General features: G+C 42.2%; 1 protein-coding gene across 1 annotated transcript in view; it reads right to left on the bottom strand.

The window, feature by feature from the left end:
* The window catches only part of il1rapl2 (interleukin 1 receptor accessory protein-like 2), a 323,697-nt gene extending 311,335 nt beyond the window's left edge, over positions 1–12,362 (bottom strand). The window contains exon 1 of the mRNA XM_070444096.1: positions 11,564–12,362. The gene's annotated coding sequence lies outside the window, so the exon portion shown is untranslated. The remainder of the gene's footprint in view (positions 1–11,563) is intronic.
* Positions 12,363–12,590: the final 228 nt, after the last annotated feature.

The following is a 12,590-nucleotide window of genomic DNA, read 5'->3' as shown; positions in this document are numbered from 1 at the left end:
GTGAACGTTCCTGCTGTAAGCTGTCTCCCTGTAGGGGCTGGGCAACTGGAGTGGAGCTGCACAGATTGTTCCCCCGTTCCTCAGCGACCCTAGAGTCAGCCAAGAAGGAGAAGAAACAGCCAAAGACACAGCAGATGGAGGCTTGTGAAGGATGTGTAAAACCGCTTCAAAAGCACAAAACCAAAAAGGAGAGAAAAAAAGAAAAATCTTGTGGGTGAAAGAGAGAAGACTAAACAGTCAACCACACTAACATCGCTATACTGCCTCTGATAGGATTGTTCTTCATCCAATCCATAGATAAAACCATGAAAAGGAGCTCTAAATGAAAAGCTGGTGATAACCAATTTAGTTCCCTTTCTAAATGACATAGGCTAGTGTATAGCTCTGCATGTTCCTGCGTGTGTATCTAAGTGACCCTGTTTGTTTTTTCTACTGGAGGTTCACAAATACTGCCGATGGTATATGCAACAGACATTTATCACCCTTGTTTCAATTATCTTTTTAGCCATGACTTTCCCATATGGAAGGGCCATATGTCTCATGAATATATCATACTTATCTATAATGAATATGCACATGCAGATCAACTACAATGAAATCTGCTGCCACATGGTTTTGATGATTCTTGTACATTGTAATGACCCATTTGGCATTGTGCTGCAGATGTTAATCACTGCAAATGGGATGTTTATATCAGTATTTCCTTACAACAGGTATTCTTAGAATGTTCCAAAGGCTGTCCAAAGACAACTAAATGAATTCTATACAACTCCACACAAATACTCTCTAGAGGCCTGCTGTAGACGATGGTGTGAAACGGTGGGGTCAGAAGCGAGGCTGCGTGGGTGTCCAACAATGCCCGATCGCAGATTCAGAGCGGAATGCCTGGTGAAAGATTTTTCCTGAGATGGCATACTTTCAATTGACAGCCTTTCTGTAGACCTTCTGTGGCACCTCTAGCYACCCTATTTATAGGCTGTAATGACTGACTTCCATTTGCCCGGGATCATTGTTGCAGAGCTGGAGCTATTAACTTTGTGGCCTGCAACTTTAGGTGTCATGCTGTGCCATATCTCTCTCATCAGATGTAGTCCTAGAGAGCCGGCCGGACTGCTGACGTGGCTGTGCTGCGTCTGACCGACAGCCAGACAACCCACAACCCAGCCTCCTCCATCTTGGTGTCAGATTCAAAAGGTTGCAAATCATCATCACACTGAGTTTTTGATGACTTGTGTCGAGTTATCCATTATTGATGGGCTGCTTCTCTCTATTACTTATTGACAGAGTGTCATGATACAATTAATATTTTAATTAAAGAAGAAAAACAGTATAAAGGCTCCACTGTCGACATTTAATATTCCCCTTTATTCCAAATGTCAACATAATTAAACCTGACATAAAGAGGCAAAGGCTTACGAAATACAGCCATAGAAGCAATACCTATGGATTTCAATCTTTCCTTGAAATACGATTTATTATGATGAAATCCATAGGTATTGCTCATTATAAAGATCACTATATTAACTTGATGAAATGATTTTGGATGATATACATTTGGAATTTGTGTATCCCTATTCCTTTCTAATTGTGAATTTCACAGCAACACTTTGCCTCTGCAAATTCTCCCAGAGGTCCAGATTCAGCTCATTCAATTGACACATTGTCCCTTGAGCATAAAGAAAGTGCTGCACATGAAATACTATGTTGACAATCCAAATGTTTATCTTCCACACACTGGCCTGTGCCCGCCCGGTCTCCGCCACAGCACAGGCCATTTAAATGCTAAGTAACCTCTCCCTTTTGGATTTGGACTATTCTTTGCTGTGATCTTATAAAGCATGCTTCAAAACTGGATTTGCACATGTAAAACTTAATTATAAATGCCTGCATAAAATATTCATGTGAATAAATCTATTGAGCGGCTGGTTAAAAGTATTACTATGTTCCAGGCAATGGCAGCTCAAAGAGGAGTCATTTCTCAGCACTTTGGTGGGTGATTTATGTTTACATACACAACTTCATCCACAACTTGACCTGGTTTGAAGTCTGATCCTGCTTAAAGGCTCATTCCTAATGAGAACTACATTTCAATTACGATGCATATAAGCATGTCAGCACAGCAGCAGGCCCCGGGTAGGTAGCAGTGTGCTCTGTGCAGGTACTGTACTGGGGCCCGCTGCCCATTGACACACCATAAAAAGCATATTGGCGGAAACTCATTTCAACCTGGTTTGAGATAAAACCCAAAGAGCTCAATTCAACATCATAAATTAGAATTTCAGCCGTGATCTTGCCCGGGCCGGGCTCTCCCCTCCCTTTAAAAGTAAAGTCTTTATGACGAACAGGTTGACGGTGATAAATGGTCCCAGGCAAGGCGAGCCTGCTACCACTCGGGGATATGCGCCTCCATCTGTTTTCATTTAGCCACAGTTTTGCCTGATATTGTGGGAGGGACTAGGAGTAACCATTGCAGTACAGGGTGCTGGAACGCTCTCCTGAGGACACAGAGGTTAACTTCCTCCGTTTGGTTCCACACAGACTCAATGTCTTCATATGCAGTAGGCTTCAGCATTCACTGCGTTGTTATAGAGTTCTCAATGTCTTCATATGCACTGCCTAGGCAGTGTACGCTGAAATATTCATTACTCCTGTACGATATTTCACTTTTTCTCCTCTCTGTTGATTCTTCCTGCTTAATCTACAGGGATGGCTATAGGTCTATGTCTCTGTTAAATCTTCATGTGTAATCTACACGGATGGCTGGTAGGTCCATGTCATGCCATGGTAATTGGATGATATGAGCTAAAAGATCCGGTGGTACCTGAACTCTATCACATGGGCAGCTAAATGCTCTCTAAATTTCATCTCAGGAGGGCACAAGGTTTAGCAGCGATGTGAGCATCATTGCCCGGCTCATGTCAAAACTGCTTATTGTCTTTGGCCTACAAAATAACAGTTTGTACTTAAACCGAAGAAAGCTGACCTAACACCCACAGAGAAGAGAAAAAAATAAGCTTCAGATAACCTTTCTGGAATCTAGACTGGAACTTGCACATCGTGCCCAGAGGAAGTGTTAAAGTTGGCCTCGCTCCATGAGCACCAATGCGTGTTTATCTCCGATGATACATACTCTCAGTTTGAAACACAATGTGGTGGTAAGTAACGCTGTAATTTTCACACAGAGGGAAAATATGCTTAACCTTGCATAACTTTGCTTATGCAGACAAGGCAATTTAGTGAATGCAGTGAATTAATATAATTTTTTTTCATACTTATCCTCACATAATGTAATAAATGTACTCATCAGATGACAAAATATTACTATTTCAAATAAAATAAATGTGCCGATTACAACAGGTGTAGGTAGACCTTACAGAGAAATGCCTACTTACAAGCCCTTAACCAACAACGCAGTTTCAAGAAAAAAAAATTAAGTAACAAATAAATAAAGAGCAGCAGTAAAATAACAATAGCGAGACTATATACAGGGGGTACCGGTACAGGGTCAATGTGCGGGAGCACAGGTTAGTTGAGGTAATTGAGGTAATATGTACATGTAGGTAGAGTTATTAAAGTGTCTATGCATAAAAAATAAACAGAGAGTAGCAGCAGCGTAAAGGGGGGTGGGGGGGGGGTTTGGCAATGCAAATAGTCTGGGTAGCCATTTGATTAGATGTTCAGGAATCTTATGGCTTGGGGCTAGATTCTGTTTAGAAGCCTCTTGGACCTAAACTTGGCGCTCCGGTACCGCTTGCCGTGCGGTAGCAGAGAGAACAGTCTATGACTAGGGTGGCTGGTGTCTTTGACAATTTTTAGGGCCTTCCTCTGACACCGCCTGGTATAGAGGTCCTGGATGGCAGGAAGCTTGGCCCCAGTGATACACTGGGCCGTACACACTACCCTCTGTAGTGCCTTGCGGTTGGAGGCCGAGCAGTTGCCATACCAGGCAGTGATACAACCAGTCAGGATGCTCTCGCTGGTGCAGCTGTGGAACATTTTGAGGATCTGAGGACCCATGCCAAATCTTTTCAGTCTTCTGAGGCGGAATAGGTTTTGTCGTGCCCTCTTCACGACTGTCTTGGTGTGCTTGGAGCATGTCAGTTTGTTGGTGATGTGGACACCAAGGACCTTGAAGCTCTCAACCTGCTCCACTACAGCCCTGCCAATGAGAATGGGGGCGTGCACAGTCTTCCTTTTCCTGTAGTCCAAAATCATCTMCTTTGTCTTGATCACGTTGAGGGATAGGTTGTTGTCCTGGCACCACACGGCCAGGTCTGTGACCTACTCCCTATAGGCTGTCTTGTCGTTGTCAGGCCTACCCCTGTTGTGTCGTCTGCAAACTTAATGATGGTGTTGGAGTCGTGCCTGGCCATGCAGTCGTGGGTGAACAGGGAGTACAGAAGGGGACTGAAAGCGGCTACGGAAAGCGTGATCACATAGTCGTCCGGAACAGCTGATGCTCTCATGCATGTTTCAGTGTTACTTGCCTCGAAGCGAGCACAGAGGTAATTTAGCTCAACTGGTAGAGCATAATGGGATTTCTTATAAGCTTCGAGGTTAGATACCCGCTCCTTGAAAGTGGCAGCTCTACCCTTTAGCTCAGTGCGGATGTTGCCTGTAATCCATGGCTTCTGGTTGGGGTATGTACGTACAGTCACTGTGGGGACGACGTCATCTAGGCACCTATTGATGAAGCCAGTGACTGATGTGGCGTACTCTTCAATGCCATCGGAAGAATCCTGGAACATATGCCAGTCTGTGCTAGCAAAACAGTCTTGTAGCTTAGCATCTGCTTTATCTGACCACTTTCTTATTGCCTTAAGTTTTTGTTTGTAAGCAGGAATCAGGAGGATAGAATTATGGTCAGATTTGCCAAATGGAGGGCGAGGGAGAGCTTTGTACGCGTCTCTGTGTGTGTAGTAAAGGTGGTCTAGAGTTTTTTCCCTCTGGTTGCACATTCAACATGCTGATAGAAATTAGGTAAAACTGATTTGAGTTTTCCTGCATTAAAGTCCCCGGCCACTAGGAGCGCCGCCTCTGGATGAGCGTTTACCTGTTTACTTATGGTCGTATACAGCTCATTGAGTGCGGTCTTAGTGCCAGCATCGGTTTGTGGTGGTATATAGACAGCTATGAAAAATACAGATGAAAACTCTCTTGGTAAATAGTGTGGTCTATAGTTCATCACGAGATACTCTACCTCAGGTGAGCAAAACCTTGAGACTTCCTTAGATTTCGTGCACTAGCTGTTGTTTACAAATATACATAGCCCGCCACCCCTTGTCTTACCAGAGGCTGCTGTTCTATCCTGACGAAAACGCTTACAACCCGCCAGCTGTATGTTTTTCATGTTGTCGTTCAGCCATGACTAGGTGAAACATAAGWTATTACAGTTTTTAATGTCCCGTTGGTAGAATATACGTGATCGTAGTTCGTCTATTTTATTATTGATTGATTGTACGTTGGGTAATAGGGCCGATGGTAAAGGTAGATTACCCTCTTGGCGACGGATCCTAACAAGACACCGGGATCTTCGTCCACGATACCTCCGTCTCTTTCTCCTGCGAATGATGGGGATGAGGGCCCTGTCGGGCATCTGAAGTAAATCCCTCCCATCTGACCTGTTGAAGAAAAAGTATTCCTCCTGTATGGGGTGAGTAAATGCTGTCCTGATATCTAGAAGCTCTTTTCGGTGATAAGACACGGTGGCAGAAACATTATGTACAAAATAACTTAGAAATAACGCGAAAAAACATACACAATAGCACAATTTGTTACGGAATCGTAAAACGGCAGCCATCTCCTTCGGCGTAATTTGCTCATACTATTGGATTGCCTTCACCAGKCCCTTGTCAGCCCCTCATTATAGGTAATATACAGTGCACCTGACACCTAAATGAACATCTAGAAGGGGTTATACTATGATATGTCATTGCTTGGAAAAGCTATTCTTCATGGCAACCCCTTTAGCAATGTGAAAGACAAGGGAAATTCAGACAGCAGGTCTTGTACTCGGTCAGTTATGGAGCAAATATATGTCATAACTCTCCTGTGACGATCTGAAGGATCAGGTTACAGTGGGTCTGCTCTACAGCGTGCTCTCTCTCGTAGAGGGGGAGAGCGGGAAGTCAGCTGTTTTATGGCAGTGATAAAATACACTGTCTCTATGCTCTGTAGTGTTCGAGGTGGGAATGTAAACCGTGGAACACAGAGAGACCCTTGGACATCAAAAGTTTGAATAATTAAAAAATATTTATATTTTTGAGAATGTGGGAGTGGTCCGTGGACACTTAAGGGACAGTCATGGCGAGTGTGTTTCATTTGGTGATCTCATGAAGGACAGRAAACACTCATTACTTTGTCTTTGGTTGTGTACACTTCTTAATTATGGGGTTTACATCTAAATATTGTGAAACGTACGTGATTAAACATGAAACTATTTGTGAAAAGATGTGATGTTATCCTTCTAAATGAGATAATATGGGTTTTCATATAAAGTTAACCAAATCATTGGCCATGCCCACGTGAGAATATACATTACGTCGGCTTCATTGGACTGCCCTTTTCTCAGAAGTGTATAAAACTCACTCCTGATGAAATGTACATTAGACTAGAAAACATGGAGCTGACGCTACATGTTGAAATGTTTCAGAACTACAACTCTATAGGCCCAGGAGAACAGACAGCGTGTAGTGTTGGCTACACGGCTGGAAATGGTTAAACTATGAGASTATCGATCACTACAGAATAAGAGAAAATCCTAGACGTAGAATTACTAGTCTGCAGCTGTAAATTACGTAAATCTAGTATGAGAATACCGACAACCGCGGAAGCTTCTATCTATGCAACGACCATCTGTAYGCCTGCAACGACCATCTGTATCTATAACAACAGACACTATCCAGAGCCGCTGAGAAAGCCGCTGAGAAAGCGACAACTATGAAAGACATTATGACTTCTGGGGAAGTTAACCAGAGACTCTCTGATGAATTGACTCTGCAGTAGCCGGACCGGCGATTCCAACAGAGAAGAAGACAACGACATACAGGTGTAAATACATACAGTTGAAGTCGGAAGTTTACATACACCTTAGCCAAATACATTTMAACTCAGTTTTTCACAATTCCTGACATTTAAACCTAGTCAGAATTCCCTGTCTTAGGTCAGTTAGGATCACCACTTTAATTTAAGAACGTGAAATGTCAGAATAATAGTAGAGAGAAATATTTATTTAAACTTTTATTTCTTTCATCACATTTCCAGTGGGTCAGAAGTTTACATACACTCAATTAGTATTTGGTAGCATTGCCTTTAAATTGTTTACCTAATGTCAAATAGTTTCGGGTAGCCTTCCACAAGCTTCCCACAATAAGTTGGGTGAATTTTGGCCCATTCCTCCTGACAGGGCTGGTGTAACTGAGTCAGGTTTGTAGGCCTCCTTGCTCGCACACGCTTTTTCAGTTCTGCCCACAAATGTTCTATAGGATTGAGGTCAGGGCTTTGTTATGGCCACTCCAATACATTGACTTTGTTGTCCTTARGCCATTTTGCCACAACTTTGGAAGTATGCTTGTGGTCATTGTTCATTTGGTAGCCCCATTTGCAACCAAGCTTTAACTTCCTGACTGATGTCTTGAGATGTTGCTTCAATATATCCACATAATTTCTCTTATCTTATGATCTTATCTATTTTGTGAAGTGCACCAGACCCTCCTGCAGCAAAGCACCCTCACAACATGATGCTGCCACACCTGTGCTTCACGGTTGGGATGGTGTTCTTCGGCTTGCAAGCCTCCCCCTTTTTCCTCCAAACATAACAATGGTCTTTATGGCCAAACACTTTCACTGGCTGTTGTCAAGTAGATCCCGTTAACGGGAACTCAGCCGTAAGAAGTTTACAAGTATTTTGAGTTTTAATGACTCCAATCTAAGTGTATGTAAACTTCAGACTTCAACTGTATTTGTTCAATGACAGATATCTATTTGTTTAAAATCTATCACTTGATTGTTTTATTTCAGAGAGAAATAATCACATGTTTTTGCAAAATGCTACAGTTCCAGTCAAAAGTTTGGACACATCTACCCATTCAAGGGGTTTCCTTCATTTTTACTATTTTCGACTCTGTAGAATAATAGTGAAGACATCAAAACTATGAAATAACACATATGAAATCATGTAGTAACCAAAAAAGTGTTAAACTAATCAAAATATATTTAATATATCTTCAAAGTAGCCACCCTTTGCCTCGATGACTTTGCACACACTTGCCATTCTCTCAACCGGCTTCATGAGGTAGTCACCTGGAATGCATTTCAATTAACAGGTGTGCCTTGTTAAAAGTTAGATTGTGGAATTTCTTTCCTTCTTAATGAGTTTGAGCCAATCAGTTGTGTTGTGACAAGGTAGGGGTGGTATACAAAAGATAGCCCTATTTGGTAAAATGCCAAGTCCATATTATGGCAAGAACAGCTCAAATAAGCAAAGAGGAACGACAGTCAATCATTACTTTAAGACATGAAGATCAGTCAATCGTGAAAATGTTAAGAACTTTGAAAGTTTCTTCAATTGCATTTGCAAAAACCCTCAAGCGCTACGATGAAACTGGCTCTCATGAGGACCGCCACAGGAAAGGAAGACACATAGTTACCTCTGCTGCAGAGGATAAGCTCATTAGAGTTACCAGCCTCAGAAATTGCAGCCCAAATAAATGCTTTACAAAGTTCCAGTAACAGGCACATCTCAACATCAACTGTTCAGAGGAGACTGCATGAATCAGGCCTTCCTGGTCTAATTGCTGCAAAGAAACCACTACTAAAGGACACCAATAAGAAGAAGAGACTTGCTTGGACCAAGAAACACGAGCAATGGACATTAGACCAGTGGAAATCTGTCCTTTGCTCTGATGAGTCCAAAATTTTGATTTTTGGTTTCAACCGCTGTGTCTTTGTGAGACGCATTGTAGGTGAACGGATGATCTCCGCATGTGTGGTTCCCACTGTGAAGCCTGGAGAAGGAAGTGTGATGGTGTGCGGGTGCTTTGCTGGTGACACTGTCGGTTATTTGTTTAGAATTCAAGGCACACTTATCAAATCAAATTTTATTGGTCACATACACCTGTTTAGYAGATGTTATTGCGTGTGTAGAGAAATGCATGTAAAATGGCTACCACAGCATTCTACAGCGATACACCATCCCATCTGGTTTGCTCTTAGTGGGAGTATCATTTGTTTTTCAACAGGACAATGACCCAACACAMCTCCAGGCAGTGTAAGGGCTATTTTACCAAGAAGGAGAGTGGTGTAGTAATGCATCAGATGACCTGGCCTCCACAATTACCTGACCTCAAACCAATTGAGGTGGTTTGGGATGAGTTGGACCGCAGAGTGAAGGAAAATCAGCCAACAAGTGCTCAGCATATGTGGGAACTCCTTCAAGACTGTTGGAAAAGCATTCCAGGTGAAGCTGGTTGACAGAATGCCAAGAGTGTGCAAAGCTGTCATCAAGGCAAAGGGTGGCAAAGGGTTGCACTTTTTTGGTTACTACATAATTCCATATGTGGTATTTCATAGTTTTGATGTCTTCACTATTATTCTACAATGTCAAAAATAGTAAAAATAAAGAAAAACCCTTGAATGAGTAGGTGTGTCCAAACTTTTGACTGGTACTTTATATCCGCCTCACTCTCAGAGAAATAAGTAGTACTGCTAGGTTTTACACAGTCAAATGTAACAAATAACTACATTTTTAATAAAGAACTGTACAAATCAGATCAAATCAAAATCAAATCAAAATGTATTGGTCACGTTACACAGATCAGCAAACGTTATCGTAGATGCCGTGAAATGCTTGTGTTTCTAGCTCCAAATGATACATTTGTTACATCAATATTGTTTTTAAAATKAGTAAAAATAATTTAATACATTAATATGATATCTACATGCAAAACAATTAAATTTGACATTTTAGTCATTTAGCAGATGCTCTTATCCAGAGTGACTTACAGTATGTGCATTGATCTTAAGATAGCTAGGTGAGACAACCACACATCACAGTTAAATATACAGCATACGAACAGTCCATTCCAGCTAAACAATGTACACTGATTATACAAAACATTAAGAACACCTGCTCTTTCCATGAAATAGAATGACCAGGTGAATCMRGGTGAAAGCTATGATCCCTTATTGATGTCACTTGTTAAATCCACTACAACCAGTGCAGATGAAGGGGAGGAGTGGGGTTAAAGAAGGATTTTTAAGCCTTGAGACATTTGTGACATGGATTGTGTATATGTGCCATTCAGAGGGTGAATGGGAAATACCAAATATTTAAGTGCCTTTGAATGGGGTATAGTAGTATGTGACAGGCGCACCAGTTTGTGTGTGTCAAGAACTGCAACGGTGCTGGATTTTTCACGCTCAGCAGTTTCCCGTGTGTATCAAGAATGGTCCACCACTCAAATAACATCCAGCCAACTTGACACAACTGTGGGAAGCATTGGACTCAACATGGACCAGTATCCCTGTGGAATGCTTTCGACGCCTTGTAGAGTTCATGCCCGGACAAATTGAGGCTGTTCTGAGGGCAAAATGGGGTGCAACTCATTATTAGGAGTGTATAGCGTGTATAGCGTTTTGCAAAAARAACTAAAACATTTTCATACACTATGAATAMAAATCTGAGAACAGTAATATTTTACACACACATGAACGAACAGCAATAAGCAATCATTTCTTGTGAAAATAAACAAATGTGAAAAATTGGTGGATATACAGTAGCATTTTGGAAATAAACTCTTCATAKAGTCCCACCATCGTTTATGTCCCTCACAAATATATCAGCAAATACCATATCACAGAGGTGACTGTCATGTCACCGGAGGGAAGGTAAAGTTGTCCAACCCAATTCCAGGTGTGCATAAAATATTTGCTTACACGGTGAACATTGCACAAATTAACCTCAGGAGCCGAGCGCATCTATAGTTTGTTTGTGGTAATATATTTGCTGTTAATCCGTTTCCTCTACTCTCTCTCCCCACCTCCCAGCAGAGAGGTAAAAGGATGAGCAGCGGCGCTGAAGGTGACAGTTAGAGTCTGGCTGCAGTCGATCTTCAGTCCGGAATCTGATCTATGGAGTTACTTTATTGTATAAATCAATGTGGCCAGACAGCCTGCTTCACCGGGAGACCGTATCTCTGGGTGAAACGATTGATGTGCRCCCTATCGTTAAACGACCACAATAATTAAACCCACCGCCTCATGCAGCCTCAACCTGCATCGACACCACCACCGCCATACAAACACAACACCAGCCTGCATGCGGTGGTGCTAAAACGAAATGAAACAATCACCATATCTCTGTTGGGACCACTTTTACAAATTAACAAYGCAATGCAATAGGTTTTTAAATAAGGAATCTACAGGGCGTGCAAGAGCAATCACTTTACTTCCATGGTCTGTTTTCTGATTCTCATAACTTCTACAGCATTACGCGCGCACGGGCGCGCAATAACACACACCTAGATGCACATTTTGTATTATTCAGGTTCAGGTTGGCACTCACCTGATTTTGATAATCCGTGCAAAAGAAGCAGATTATCAATCGAGGCTGGTTTCAATAAAGTATTTCCACTCGTCTGAGTATGTTTGAGTTTGTTTTCAAAATGTATTAGAGCATAATTCACGGCTTCTCCAGTTCAAAACAGCTCACAACGTTTGAAATTAAATTGTTAGAGCACAAGACAGTATTTTCTTACTTCTGCCAAATAAAACACCGTGAAGACGGATTCCTCAGACTATTTCAAGGATGTTCGAGTGGCAACATTAGTCGACAGAAGGCTGCAATTAACTCATCTGAGTTACTTCGGCTCTTCCTCCCCCTTGTCCGACTGAATTCTGAAGATTCGCTCTACTTTAGATGGCCAAAAATAACTTCCATTTCCCGGAATCCTGGACTCGTAAACACCAAGGGGTTGCAAAACGGTTCTCTGTCCTCCCCTGTTCTACACCTTCCCCAGTGCTGTCTCACCCCTCATGAGTTGAGTCACTCATATTGCATTGGAAAAGCTCCACATCTGATTTGTGTTGTGTTGGATGGAGTGCCTTTGCAGACTCCAGCAATCGATGATGATCTCTCGCAGCAAGAGTTCGATTCCAGACCCCTCCCGCGCGCTCCTTCAACACGCATCTAGAGACAGTGACAGCCGGCTGTCTCCGCGAGGACGCAGTTCTTCAGCCCCACGCGCCTGTGGGGAAACAGATAGCTCGAAAAGTGCTGTTGATTGACTCAAGGGAAGATTCGATGAACTCGAACTCTTGATTTTAAGACAGCATTTTAAATTAGACGGACTACTGAAGCATTAGGCTCGACCAAGAGTATATGCCTAAATATATTTTAAGGAGCGTTGGTTTTGAAAAATATATCCCCCCTATCGCCTCCTTGTGGCGGTGAGGGATGACGTGCCTAAAACAACAGAGAAGACAGATTTTTGTTTTAACACTGTAACAGACCTACAATATATCACCATAATACAAAAACAAAAATTGTCCCATCATGAAGACACAACAAAGTGAAAGTTAAAGCAACCAGA

This window comes from Salvelinus sp. IW2-2015, linkage group LG6.1, assembly GCF_002910315.2.
Source record: "Salvelinus sp. IW2-2015 linkage group LG6.1, ASM291031v2, whole genome shotgun sequence".
NCBI lineage: Eukaryota > Metazoa > Chordata > Actinopteri > Salmoniformes > Salmonidae > Salvelinus > Salvelinus sp. IW2-2015.
The sequence above is the reverse complement of the archived record's forward strand: the minus strand, read 5'-3'. Positions and strand labels throughout refer to the sequence as shown.